General features: G+C 40.7%; 1 protein-coding gene across 1 annotated transcript in view; it reads right to left on the bottom strand.

Moving 5' to 3' along the window:
- FMN2 (formin 2) overlaps positions 1-13,403 on the bottom strand; it is a 346,102-nt gene that overhangs the window by 298,899 nt on the left and 33,800 nt on the right. The window lies entirely within an intron of this gene.

The following is a 13,403-nucleotide window of genomic DNA, read 5'->3' as shown; positions in this document are numbered from 1 at the left end:
TATCAAACCAGCTTACCTGCCTCTTGAGAAATCTGTAGGCAGGTCAGGAAGCAACAGTTAGAACTGGACGTGGAACAATAGACTGGTTCCAAATAGGGAAAGGAATGCGTCAAGGTTGTATATTGTCACCCTGCTTATTTAACTCATTTGCAGAGTACATCATGAGAAACGCTGGGCTTGATGAAGCACAAGCTGGAATCAAGATTGCCAGGAGAAACATCAATAACTTCAGATATGCAGATGACACCACCCTTATGGCAGAAAGTGAAGAAGAATTGAAGAGCCTCTTGATGAAAGTAGGAGGAGAGTTAAAAAGTTGGCTTAAAACTCAACATTCAGAAAACTAAGACCATGGCATCTGGTCCCATCACTTCATGGGAAATAGATGAGGAAACAGTGGAAACAGTGGAAGACTTTATTTTGGAGGGGATCCAAAAATCACTGCAGATGGTGACTGCATCTATGAAATTAAAAGATGCTTGCTCCTTGGAAGAAAAGCTATGACCAACCTAGACAGCATATTAAGAAGCAAAGACATTACTTTGCCAATAAAGGTCCATCTAGTCAAAGCTATGGTTTTCCCAGTAGTCATGTATGGATGTGAGAGTTGGACTATAAAGAAAGCTGAGTGCTGAAGAATTGATGCTTTTGAACTGTGGTGTTGGAGAAGACTCTTGAGAAGCCCTTGGAGTGCAAGGAGATCCAACCAGTCCATCCTAAAGGAAATCAGTCCTGAGTGTTCATTGGAAGGACTGATGCTGAAGCTGAAACTCCCAATACTTTGGCCACTTGATGCAAAGAACTGACTCATTTGAAAAGACCCTGATGCTGGGAAAAATTGAAGGTGGGAGAAGTGGACGGCAGAGGATGAGATGGTTGGATGGCATCACCGACTCATCAGTTTGAGTAAACTCCAAGAGTTGGTGATGGACAGGGAGGCCTGGTGTGCTGAAGTCCATGGGGTCACAAAGACTGTCAGACACAACTGAGTGACTGAACTGAACTGAACTGAAAACTACCATTTAATAGGAAAATTTGTAATCACTTCTTAAAATCCAGATGCATATCAAAATTATCTTGCAATTTTTTTAAAAACACAAATGCCCAGGAATTGCTTTTTTACCTCCAGAGCTCCAGATATGTTTCTAATGAGCAGCCATGTTTAAAAACAACTGAACTATGTGAAGATCTTTTACCTTTACCTAGTTAGTTTCACTTTTTCTATTTCATATTCAGTGCTCTCATTTCATTTAGTTTATGTTTTCCGATTTCTCCGTCTCTTTTCTTGTTGTTGTTCTTAAGACTATCAAGCATAGTAGGAAAGCTTTTGTATAAACTTATATATAGTATGTATAATATATATATTTCATAAAACATATAAATTTTTGCCTAGCTAAAAATTTATGACATTTTGATTCCACTTCTTTGACTTAGTATGAATGTGATGCTAGATTTCTAATTTATATTCAGTCAAAACTTTTATATAGTTCCACATATGTTGGCATCTAGTATTACTGCTAAAATCTAGAAAGTTTATTATCTTAGTGATTTAAAAAGATTGAATGAGGATTTAAAAAAATTGTATTTCGAGAGAACAGCATCAAAACATGTATATTATCTAGGGTGAAACAGATCACCAGCCCAGGCTGGATGCATGAGACAAGTGCTCGGGCCTGGTGCACTGGGAAGACCCAGAGGAATCGGGTGGAGAGGGAGGTGGGAGGGAGGATCAGGATGGGGAATACTTGTAAATCCATGGCTGATTCATGTCAATATATGACAAAAACCACTAAAATCTTGTAAAGTAATTAGCCTCCAACTAATAAAAATAAATGAAAAAAAAAATTGAATGAGGTTTAAAATTTCTAATCCAATTCTGAGAATATAAAGAAATACCATGTTGTAAAAAAAAAGAAATAGGAAATTAACATGTGATACAATAAGGTGCAGATTTTGTTCAAATTTTACGAAATTTTATGCTATGTTCATTATTTTTTCATACCTTATTCGCCTCTACATTGTATTTAATTGCATTGAGAAGTTTCAGCTGCATGTAAGAAATTCTGATAAACTCTTCACTTTTATTCTATTACAAATATTTTCTGTTTCCTTGTTATGGCTTCTTAGATACACCCATCATTTAAAAGTTCACATTTAATTTCCAAATACATGGGATTTTTAAAGTATCTTTGATATTAATCTCTCATTTTGATATTAATTTCTCATTTAAATGCTCTCTTCTCTGCAGTCACCCTCTGCACTTTTTCAGTCTTCTAACTTTATCGAGGCTTTCAATGGCTAAGTCAAAGGTCTTTCTTGGTAAATGTCGCAGTGCACTGGAAAATAATGTGTGTTATTTTCAAACATCTTTTTATATTGATTCCTAACATAATTCCACAGTGATAAGAGAAAAGACTCTGTATGGTTTCCATACATTTAGACCATGAAGTTTCTAGACCTGGTCCTATGTCCCTGGACATATTCCAGTGTCTCCTACTTAATAGTTTACGGGGACTTGAATAGAATTTGTATCCTACTGTTGTTTGAAAATTGTATAACTCTTAAATTAATTATGTTGAATTGGTTCACAGTGATTTTCAGGTCTACTGTATCTTTCTACTTCTCTATATATTCATTCTATTAATTTTTGAGAGCATGATATTGAAACTCAACTAAAAATCTTAATTTATCTACTTAAAAAAGAAATTCCTTCTCCAGAGGGTCTTCCCAACCCAGGATCAAACCCAGGTCTGCCTGCATTGCAGGCAGGTTCTTTACCATCTGAGCTACAGGGAATTCCCCTTAAAAAGAATAATTGTAATATACAGTGGAAGTATATGTAACTTTGTTCTATATTTTCCAAGTCTCCTGTAAATGTCTTATATTTTCACAATTAAAAAAAATAAAAAAGGAGTATAAATTAAAGAAAATATGCAAGAGTACAGCCAGCAAGGAAAGGAACCAAGTTAGAACCTCTTGACACATATCCACTTATTACATCCTTTAGGAAATACCTATTTGTTAACTAAAGCTGAAATTGGACCCCAAAAAAGGCCCTTGGAGAAAACTAAGAATAGTAAGCAGATTTCTTCTTGTTAATATTTATTGACTTTTCCCTTCAAAAATTTTACCCTATAAGAATTATCCAGCCAGGAAAACTAGGCATATCCACATAGTACAGCCCTTGAGAGAGAAGAGTGAAAACAGCTTCCAGCCCTTGGGTTCCTCTGCCTCAGGAATTCTGAGTAAAGCAGAGGTCCTTAGAGATAGCAGCACTTTCACTCATTCAGGCCACATTACCTACAACGTGAGCTGGACACACACACAACAGAGCATGGGAAAGTGACCACACAAGTTTCGGCCTTGTGGAGCTGGAGGAGGAACAGAGACTTCTGCACACGTGCCGCCAGGAAGTAAACTGAGGTGCCGAGAAGCTGACTTCCCTAAATGCCTGCTTTGCAGGATGGCCAATGAACTCACTGCCTGGAAGCTGACTGGATGCCTCCTCTTCTTACTCTCTGTCCATAAATAGAACCTCCCCAAATCCTCAACTAACTTCCTGAATTGCAAGTCTTCTGCTATTCCTCAATAAACTCAATTTCTGGTCATTTGAACTTGTCTCAGTTTACTTCCTTTATTAGGTTTACACCACAAATAAGTAAGCGATGTGACAATATCTGCATGTGATACTTTTCCAGGGACACATGTGGTCACTATGAAGTGGCCATGAACCCAACAGCAAGTGGGCATGATGGACTCACCTTCACGAGTCCATGCCCATAACCCTCAAAGATAGATACTATTATCCTACATGAGAAATCTTAACCTGTGAGCCTGGGTAACAGTCCCAACTTCTTCAGTTAGTGGAGGAGATGGACTGGAATCCACAGTCTAGGACTAGAGTCTGCTCTGACCACTCACGGAGACAGGATTCCTGCATTTGTCATAAACACAGGGACACAGTGCTGCAACATCAGGAGGGCACATCCATGGAATATTTAATGTGCCTCGGGGGCATGCAAAGTGAGCAGCCTATTATGACACAGGTTAGGTCCTCTGAGAGAGAAATCGCAGACGCTGATGGTAAAGGAAGTTGTCTATGGATTGACATCTTACTCTGAAAGACAGTAAAATGAACTAGGAAGTAACAGTGCAGGAGCAGAAGCAGGAGCACTCACTCAGCCCCAGGGACCGTCAGGGAAACAGAGAAGCGCTTCTGCATGTGAAGGATGGGATATGGAGGAACAGAAAGGGAGAAGGTCACAAGCTGGGAAAGCATGAGCGTGTTGAAACAGGAGGCAGGCCATGGAGGTCCAAGGAATCTGGTTTTCACTCTGACAGAAAAATCACTGAGAAGTTTTATGTAGGAAAATGATACAGTCAGATGCACACCACGGGTCTCTCAACTGCTGGCACTGGTACTGGATACTCTGTTGGGGGAGGGCCCTGTGAAGTGCTTGGCAGCATCCCTGTCTCCACCCACTAGATTCCAGCGGCACCCCTCCCCACACTGTGGTGACCAAATGTCCTCAGACACTGCCAGTCATACCCTGATCTGAGAACCACAGGGCTGCAGTGAGGAGCCAAGGCTGAGGGCCCAAGTCTATAATCGACGAGGTGGATGTGATAAGTAAGCGAATGACAGCTGAGCTGAAAGGTGATTTTTCCTGATTCCTCTCATGGAATGTGGCTGCACAACCTCAGCATCCAGTTACACAGAGAATGCTCCAAGCGCACCTTGTGCAAACTCCTCTCCACCTCTGAAGCCTGTATTACCCACCAGTGTCATCACCAACCCACCTCACTGTGGACCCCTGCTGACTTCCTCAGCAGAGCCTTCCATTCTCAGCCCCCCAGCCCTGTGTCTGCTTCTCAGTACGTACTTCTCCATCCTAGGGGCATTCAATCTCAGCTGACACCTGAGCCCCTCAATTCTAATCACTGCATGGACTGGACTTCAGAATCAGGAGACCAGCTCCACCCCTCAGATCTTAAAACAATATCCTCCAGCCAAGCCTCCAAGGAGCCATTCCCTCAACTCCCTCTACACCTGCTCCTCACTATACTCTCCACCTTGTCTTAACTTATGAGATGGATTGTTGTTGTTTAGTTGCTCAGTCGTGTCTGACAATTTTCAATCCCGTGGACTGCTGCACGCCAGGCTTCCCTATCCTTTACTATCTCCTGGAGTTTGCTCAAATTCATGTCCATTGAGCCCATCCAATCATCTCATCCTCTGTCCCCCCACTTCTCCTCCTGCCCTCAATATTTCCTAGCATCAGGGTCTTTTCCAAAGAGTCAGCTCTTCGCATCAGGTGACCAAAGTACAGGAGCTTCAGCTTCAGCATCAGTCCTTCCAATGAATATTCAGGGTTGATTTCCTTTACGATTGAGATGGATATGCCCACCTTTATAGTATATAACCCACTGCCTAAGCTACTAACCCCACCCCAGTTTCTCTGTCCTCCAGGACCTGCCCAATTCTACCATGTCCCAAAGAATCACAAATGCTAGGTGTCCAAAAAAAAGATCATCCTTCATGAAACCTGTTCTTGCTTTCATATTCTGACACTTCATAGAGAATCACCACCCACCCACAGATGTGAGTCAGAAACCAAGGAAATCATCCAACCAAACTTCAAGTTCTGAGAACTGTGAATCCTGAAACTTCCCCACATCTATCTCTTTCTTCCCCATGGCCCCTGTTTCAGTTCAGGACTGTTACTCACCACCCAGGCACTGATTTTAAATTTCTTCAATCCATTCTCCATTCTGCCATGAGAACAATTTTTTTAAATAAATGCCAATCTGTTTATGGCTTAACTACTCAAAATTATTTAAAAGAATCACCAGGATGACACAAATGTCCTAGTTTACACATCTGGACTCCTTTCTACCCATCAGTTCCCCAGCTACAGTCCAGAACCACCTGTTCTGGATGCATGGTCAACCGGCATCTCCATGCGGAGCACCCACACACTTCTCCTTTTACAGCCAGTCCCTGCGGTCAACTCCTCAGGGACCCTCAGGTCCTGCCCCAAGTACTATCTCCTGAGCTACAAGGAGATTCAGTCAACTCTCCTTCTTGCTCCTCCTACTGTGCATGCCTCCATGGGGACCCCATACACAACAATTGCATATATCGAATATTTACATATTGTGCAAAATATTTCACTTGTATTCATGCTTTCTTCTTACTCAGAATACTATATTACTCCTCATTTTACAGAAGGAACAAACCTTGAGAAATTAAGCCATTTACACAGTAAAGTCTACATAGTTAAGTGAATAATTCAGGGCTCAAATCCAGGACAGTCTGATTAGCGGCCACTTCAACCACTAAGCCCTAATAATTTGTTTCTATGTTTTACTTAAGTCAGTTCAAGTCAGTTGAGAATAGAGGCTTTCTTTTAATCTGTGTATCCCTAGTAACTAGGGGTGGGGTAAGAGAAAAAGGAGAAGCTGAAAAACAAATGGAAGTCCTAGTTTTATATCAAGATCCTGATTTAAATGAAGAGAATCCATGTATAAAATAAATAAGCTACAAGGATATAATATTCAACACAGGGAATATAGCCAATACATTATAATAACTATAAATAGAATATAACCTTTAAAAACTGAACACCACTAAAAAAATAAACAAATAAAAATAAAAACTGAACACCACTATGTTGTACACTTGAAATCTATATAATATTATATATCAATTATATCTCAATAAAAAATTAATAAATTAGAAGAGGAAATCAGTAGTTAACTTGGTGTTCTTACAAAATATGTCTTAGAAACAAAGACTTTTTTTCAGTTCTGGAGACTAAAAGTCCAAGATCAAGGTGCCAGCATGGGCTCCTTATCTGGGGAGAGCCCTCTTCTTCCTGGGTATTGGTTGGTGCCTTCTGCCCGAGTCCTCACATTAAGATACTAATCCCATTTGCAGCAACATAGATGGAGCTAGAGATTGTCATTCTGTGTGAAATGTCAGACAGAGAAAGAGAAATATCACTTAGTTGCTAAATTTAAAAAGAAATGAAACAAATGAACTTATTCACAAAACAAAAACAGACTCACAGACTTAGAGAATGAATTTACGGTTATCACAGGGGATGCATGGGGGGAAAGGATGTTTAGGGAATTTGGAATTGATCTGTATACACTACTATATTTAAAATGGATAACTAACAAGGACCTACTGCATGGCACAGGGAATTCTGGTCAATACTATGCAACAACCTAAATGGGAAAAGAATTTGAAAAGAATAGATACATGTATATGTACAACTGAATCACTTTGCTGTACACTTGAAACTAACACAACACTGTTATATTTAATCAACTACATGAAAGTGAAAGAGTTAGTTGCTCAGTCATATAAAACTCTTTGCGACCCCATGGACTGTAGTCCGCCAGGCTCCTCTGTCTCTGGGATTCTCCAGGCAAGAATACTGGAATGGGCTGCCATTTCCTTCTCCAGGGGATCTTCCCAACCCAGGGATCAAACCCGTGTCTACTGCATTACTGGCAGATTATTTACCTTCTAAGCCACCAGGGAAGCCCAACTGCATTCCTATATAAAATAAAAAGTTAAAAAAAAAAAAAAAAAAGGCACTAATTCCATCATGGAGGCTTTGCCATAATGACTTCAGCACCTCCCAAAGGCCCCACCTCTTAACACCATCACATTAAGGATCTCTGTATGTGAATCTAGGGGGAACACAAACATTCAGACCAGGGCAGGAGTCTTTAAGAAGAACTGAAAGAATGTCATTAAATAGCAAGAATGAAATACAAACCCAAAGATATATAAAATACAGAGGAAAAAAGGAAAGAAATTTACATGGTTATTCTCCTAAAAGGAAAGAAAAGAATTGGGAAAGATGGAAAAAGAATAGAAAAGGAAACAAAGAAAAAGAAAGAATAGAAAAGACAATTAAAAACTTCATTGGATGGAGGACCTCTGTATAAGAAAGAGATAAACCAAATGGGATAAAGTAAATATGGGATACTTTTGAGAAAGTTAACAGTTTACAGAAATTAAAAATCTGTTTCAACTTGACCCCAGGAACATCCTCATTTGAGTAGCCTGTATTCTGTGATATTCAGATCTTGAAAAAGAAATGAAATCAAAGAACAGAACTGCCTCTGCTGGGCAATACTTACAGTATCCATATCCTCTTCAGCTTTAAGCTTACAGATAAAAGAGTAACCCTAAAAATATGCCCTAAGGATGGAGGCGCCCCTACTGGAAGCTGGCACAATCCAGGGTGGACCCGCTGGAGGGATGCCCTAAGTGCCACAGCTGGGTGGCGGGAGACGTGGATGCAACAACACACATCTTAAAGCTCACTGTTTCAGGTTCAAAGCCGGTGACTACAGGGAACCAGGAAGCAACGAGAACTACACTGGGAGGAACAGGACACCCAGAAGGCTATAGCAATGTAGATAACCATGTCGGGCAAGCCTAAAACACCAGAAATCAACAGTCGCTGAACAAGGGCAGGCGTCCCATTCGGGAAGGGGCAGAAACTGGGCAGTGGGTTAGGGGCAGGGTCTCTGCTGGTCTCCCAACCCCGCTGCTCCTCATCCAGGGGATGCAGTGCTTTCTAAGTCCTTAAAATTAGGGGGGAAAAAACTGTGTGAGCCAAACTGAGAAAGGATTACTGCTTCAACCTACTCTTGTTACTCTGCTTATAATGGATTTATGCAGTGATCACCTAGGTAACAGAACAGATATAAAACATGGCTACTAAGTGAATTTCAAAAATTTTACTGCTGACTTCTATGCTGACATTGGAGAGAAGTTTGCAGGGAAAAGAAATATTTCAGCTAAAATAATTTTTAAAACTGGCCTAAAAATTAAGTATAATTTTAATAGCACATTTCAAATGAAACAACTTCTCAGTTAATACTGCACATGCTGCAAAAGTAAAAATACAGCTATACATACACACATTCAGAGCTGAAAGATGTGGCAGAGCCATTAGTGATTCTCAGGAAAATATCCATGCAGGTTTGACTAACTTGCATCTAAGTAATCTTCCTGCTCTGGAAAAAAAAAAAAAAAAGAATTCAAACATAAATGATAACTTCTATTTTTCACTGGAGGAAAGTGCATTTCTTTTGTTTTCTGGAAGTGGTTGCTGCTGGTTTTGATTCACAACATCTCTCAACAGGTTCAAGATCATGTTTCTTTTAATCCCTTTTGGCCTACATTGTCACATCTTCCAAAACTATGTTGAATAGGAGTGGTGAGAGCGGGCACCCTTGTCTTGTTTCTGACTTTAGGGGAAATGCTTTCAATTTTTTGTCACCGAGGATAATGTTTGCTGTGGGTTTATCATACATGGCTTTTATTATGCTGAGGTATGTTCCTTCTGTGCCTGCTTTCTGGAGAGTTTTTATCATAAATGGGTGTTGAATTTTGTCAAAGGCTTTCTCTGCCATCTATTGAGAGAATCATATGGTTTTTATCCTTCAATTTGTTAATGTGGTGTATCACATCAATTGATTTGTAAATATTGAGGAATCCTTGCATCCCTGGGATAAAGCCCACTTTCTCATGATGTATAATCTTTTTAATATGTTGTTAGATTCTGTTTGCTAGAATTTTGTTGAGGATTTTTGCATGTATGTTCATCAGTGATATTGACCAGATTCTTTTTGTGGCATCTTTGTCTGGTTTTGGTATTAGGGTGATGGTGGCCTCATAGAGCAGGAGAAAAAATAGCAAACAAAGCAACTGACAAAGAATTAATCTCTAAAATATACAAACAGCTCATGGAGCTCAATACCAGAAAAATAAACGATCCAATCAAAAAATGGGCCAAAGAACTAAACAGACATTTCTCCAAATAAGACAAACAGATGGCTAACAAACACATGAAAAGATGCTCAACATCACTCATTATCAGAGAAATGCAAATCAAAACCTCAATGAGGTACCCTCTCACACCAGTCAGAATGACTGCTATCAAAAAGTCTACAAACAATAAACGCTGGAGAGGGTGTGGAGAAAAGGGAACCCTCTTACACTTGGTGGGAACGCAAACTAGTACAGCCGCTATGGAGAACAGTGTGGAGATTCCTTAAAAAACTGGAAATAGATCTGCCATATGACCCAGCAATCCCACTGCTGGGCATAAACACCGAGGAAACCAGAATTGAAAGAGACATGTGTACCCCAATGTTCATTGCAGCACTGTCTACAATAGCTAGGACATGGAAGCAATCTAGATGTCCATCGGCAGATGAATGGATAAGAAAGCTGTGCTACCTATACCTGATGGAATATTACTCAGCTGTTAAAAAGAACACATCTGAGTCAGTTCTAATGAGGTGGATCAAACTGGAGCCTATTATACAGAGTCAAGTAAGTCAGAAAGAAAAACACCAATACAGTATATTAAAGCATATATACAGAATTTAGAAAGATGGTAATGATGACCCTATATGCGAGATAGCAAAAGAGACACAGATGTAAAGAACAGACTTTTGGACTATGTGGGAGAAGGAGATGGTGGGATGATTTGAGAGAATAGCACTGAAACATATATATTACCATATGTGAAATAGATGACCAATCCAAGTTCAATGCATGAAACATGGCACTCAAAGCTGGTGCATTAGGACAACCTGAGGGATGGGGTGGGGAGGGAGGTGAGAGGGGGGTTCAGGATGGGGGACACATGTACACCCATGGCTGATTCATGTCAATGTATGGCAAAAACCACCACAATACTGTAAAGTAATTAGCCTCCAATTAAGTTAAATTAATTAATTTTTTAAAAAACCACACAATTTCCTTCCATTACTCTCAAGACCTCAAAAGTCCTGGCTCAATAGTCCCTTCTGACCTTGTGTCCAGAAACAGTGGCTATGCAGGCCCTCATGCCACGCCCACATTCCTCTCAGGGCCTTTGCGCTTGCTACTGGGCTCCTGGGGGGACCTTCCCTCCAACCTCTCCTCAGCACTCCAGATATTACATGTGGGGCCCCCATCTACACTCTCCCCACCCCACCCCATCACTGACCATATTCCTCTGGTTGACTTCCTTCACTGCACTTATCAGAATCTGACATGAATTCATTATCTACACTTTCATCTGTGTTTTTGTTTGTGTCTTAATTGTCTCACTCCACTGTGAAGAGTGTAATCAGGAAAACAGGACCTGGCTCACTAATCTCTCTGTGGAGCCTAGAACACTGCCTGGCATGTAGAATGCATTCAGTAAACATTTGTGAATAAATGAACATTATCACTCAAAGACCTTTGCCTTTCAGTATTCTTGAAGTTTTAACCCAGTGAAAATGTAAGGGAGAATGTGAAATCCTTTCATATTTTCTGTAGTATTTCTAAAGCAAAATATTAGGCCCTAAAAATGTATAATATAACATGGGACTAAACCAAGAGGGTTGACTGAAGTAGGTCAATCCATAAACTGCATGAGGACGCTCTCCAGATCCGGATGAAAGCCCTGTGCTGGGATCTGTATGGATGGAGATGGGGGGCGGGAGTGCTCTCAGGGAAGGAAGCAAAGGTCGGAGTGGGAAGAGGGCCCTCACGAGCTTATAAGCACAGGCTGGTCCGTCTCAAAGGGCAACTGTCCTCAAGAGAACTGCTGGTTAGAAAATCTCCCAGCAGCAGAGAATCTTCCCAGCTGGAAGCCAGCAGAGAGGCTAATTATCAGAAACTCCTCTCCCCACAGAAAGTGCATTCTTCCCCTTTCCCCTACTAAGACCTGTTTATATTGATTCCTCTTCCAGGCTTTGAAGAAAAACTGCGACCATGCATACAGTGAGTGCATACTTCTGTTGTTGATATGCCATTTAAATATATGAAATAACATTTCTTGTTTCGAGTTAGGTTTGACTTGGGGTAGGGGGCGTGGAGGTTGGGGACGGAGAGGTAGCACAGAGCCAACAAATAAAGTCAGTAAATGCAACCGCACAAAGTTGGGGAAAGAAATTCCCCACTCTGAGGAAATTACTTCATACCATAGTAAGGGGCTGCATTTATTTGGCTTTTCACTCTCTATGCCATACCCAGCCGCCCTCCAATGACCAGGCTGGGAGGCTGGTCATGTTAGGCTCTCTAACAGAAGAATAGAGGCAGGTGAGGAGCAAGAAACTGCTAGTTCAGTGATTTTTTTTTAAAGGGGGAAATAGGATTACTCTTTTCAGTTTATTTCAATTCCACATTAATTGATAGATAGACTTTATTTCCCCTGGAGAAGGAAACAGCAACCTGCTCCAGTGTTCTTGCCTAGAGAATCCCATGGACAGAGGAGCCTGGTGGGCTACTGTCCATGGAGTTGCAAAGAGTCAGACATGACTGAGCAACTAAACAACAGACTTTATTTCTGAGCTTTAAGGGAAGAAAATGCAGTCAACTTGGGAATAGTTTTAATCAAAAGCAAGTGTTAGGAGTAATTTGTATTGGCCTTTGTCCATATTTATTTTAATCTGTAGTTGCAAATTGATATATCTCCTAGAACACAGCTCACTAAAGCTTTTAGCCCACCACAGTCTCCAGGTTCTATCCCTGCAATAACACACACAGCCCTCAAAAAGGGAAAGGGAGGAAAAGTTTTTAGTTATCCAATTCTTCTCACAAAAGAAAAAGATCTACTGAGCAGTAGTTAACTGCCATGTCATGAATGGACATACAGATAGACAGACGGGTGGATGGATGAATGGATGGATGGAGATAATAAGTGATAGATACAGATTGATATAGACATGATAGATACAGAGATAGATGATGGATGGATGGATAGATCAGTCAATCTTAAGAAGAAAGCCTCACAAATCACAGTACATCCCAGGGAATCTTCTTTCACATGGAAAGTATTAAGAAGATCTCACAATATTTTCTATAGTTCATTTTCCTAAAACTGAAGGGAGACCACAGTTGTGATGGGTAAAGGATAGCAAGGAAAAAAAAAAAAAACAGATGCATATGGGCATTTTGGGATTTACTCTCTCTTCTTGATCTCAACCAGGGCTCATTTCCAGTATCTCTCTGCACTTCTCACTACAGCACCCTTGTTTAATGGTACACACACACAGAGGAGACAGGGGTGCAATCAGAAGCAGGGCAAAGGCATAAGCAGCCCACATGGATGAGACCCACTTCTCTATGGCACAAACTCCGTGCTCCACACAGGGAGCCAAGATTCTCCTCTTTCCTCATGAGAGAATCCTGTGTGGGAATTCTCACTCATTTGGGTTTAGATGCCCACTCATCACAGCCCCCAAGGTCACACATGTACCACATACCTGAGGAAGATGAGCAATACTCTGGCTTGAAAGCAATAACCCAGCTATGCTGTCATTTCTTATGAATTATGAAAAAGCCTGGAATGATTGTTCTGCAGAATTAAGCCTCTTGGTGAGTGGGAGCC

This window comes from Dama dama, chromosome 15 (assembly GCF_033118175.1).
Source record: "Dama dama isolate Ldn47 chromosome 15, ASM3311817v1, whole genome shotgun sequence".
NCBI lineage: Eukaryota > Metazoa > Chordata > Mammalia > Artiodactyla > Cervidae > Dama > Dama dama.
The sequence above is the reverse complement of the archived record's forward strand: the minus strand, read 5'-3'. Positions and strand labels throughout refer to the sequence as shown.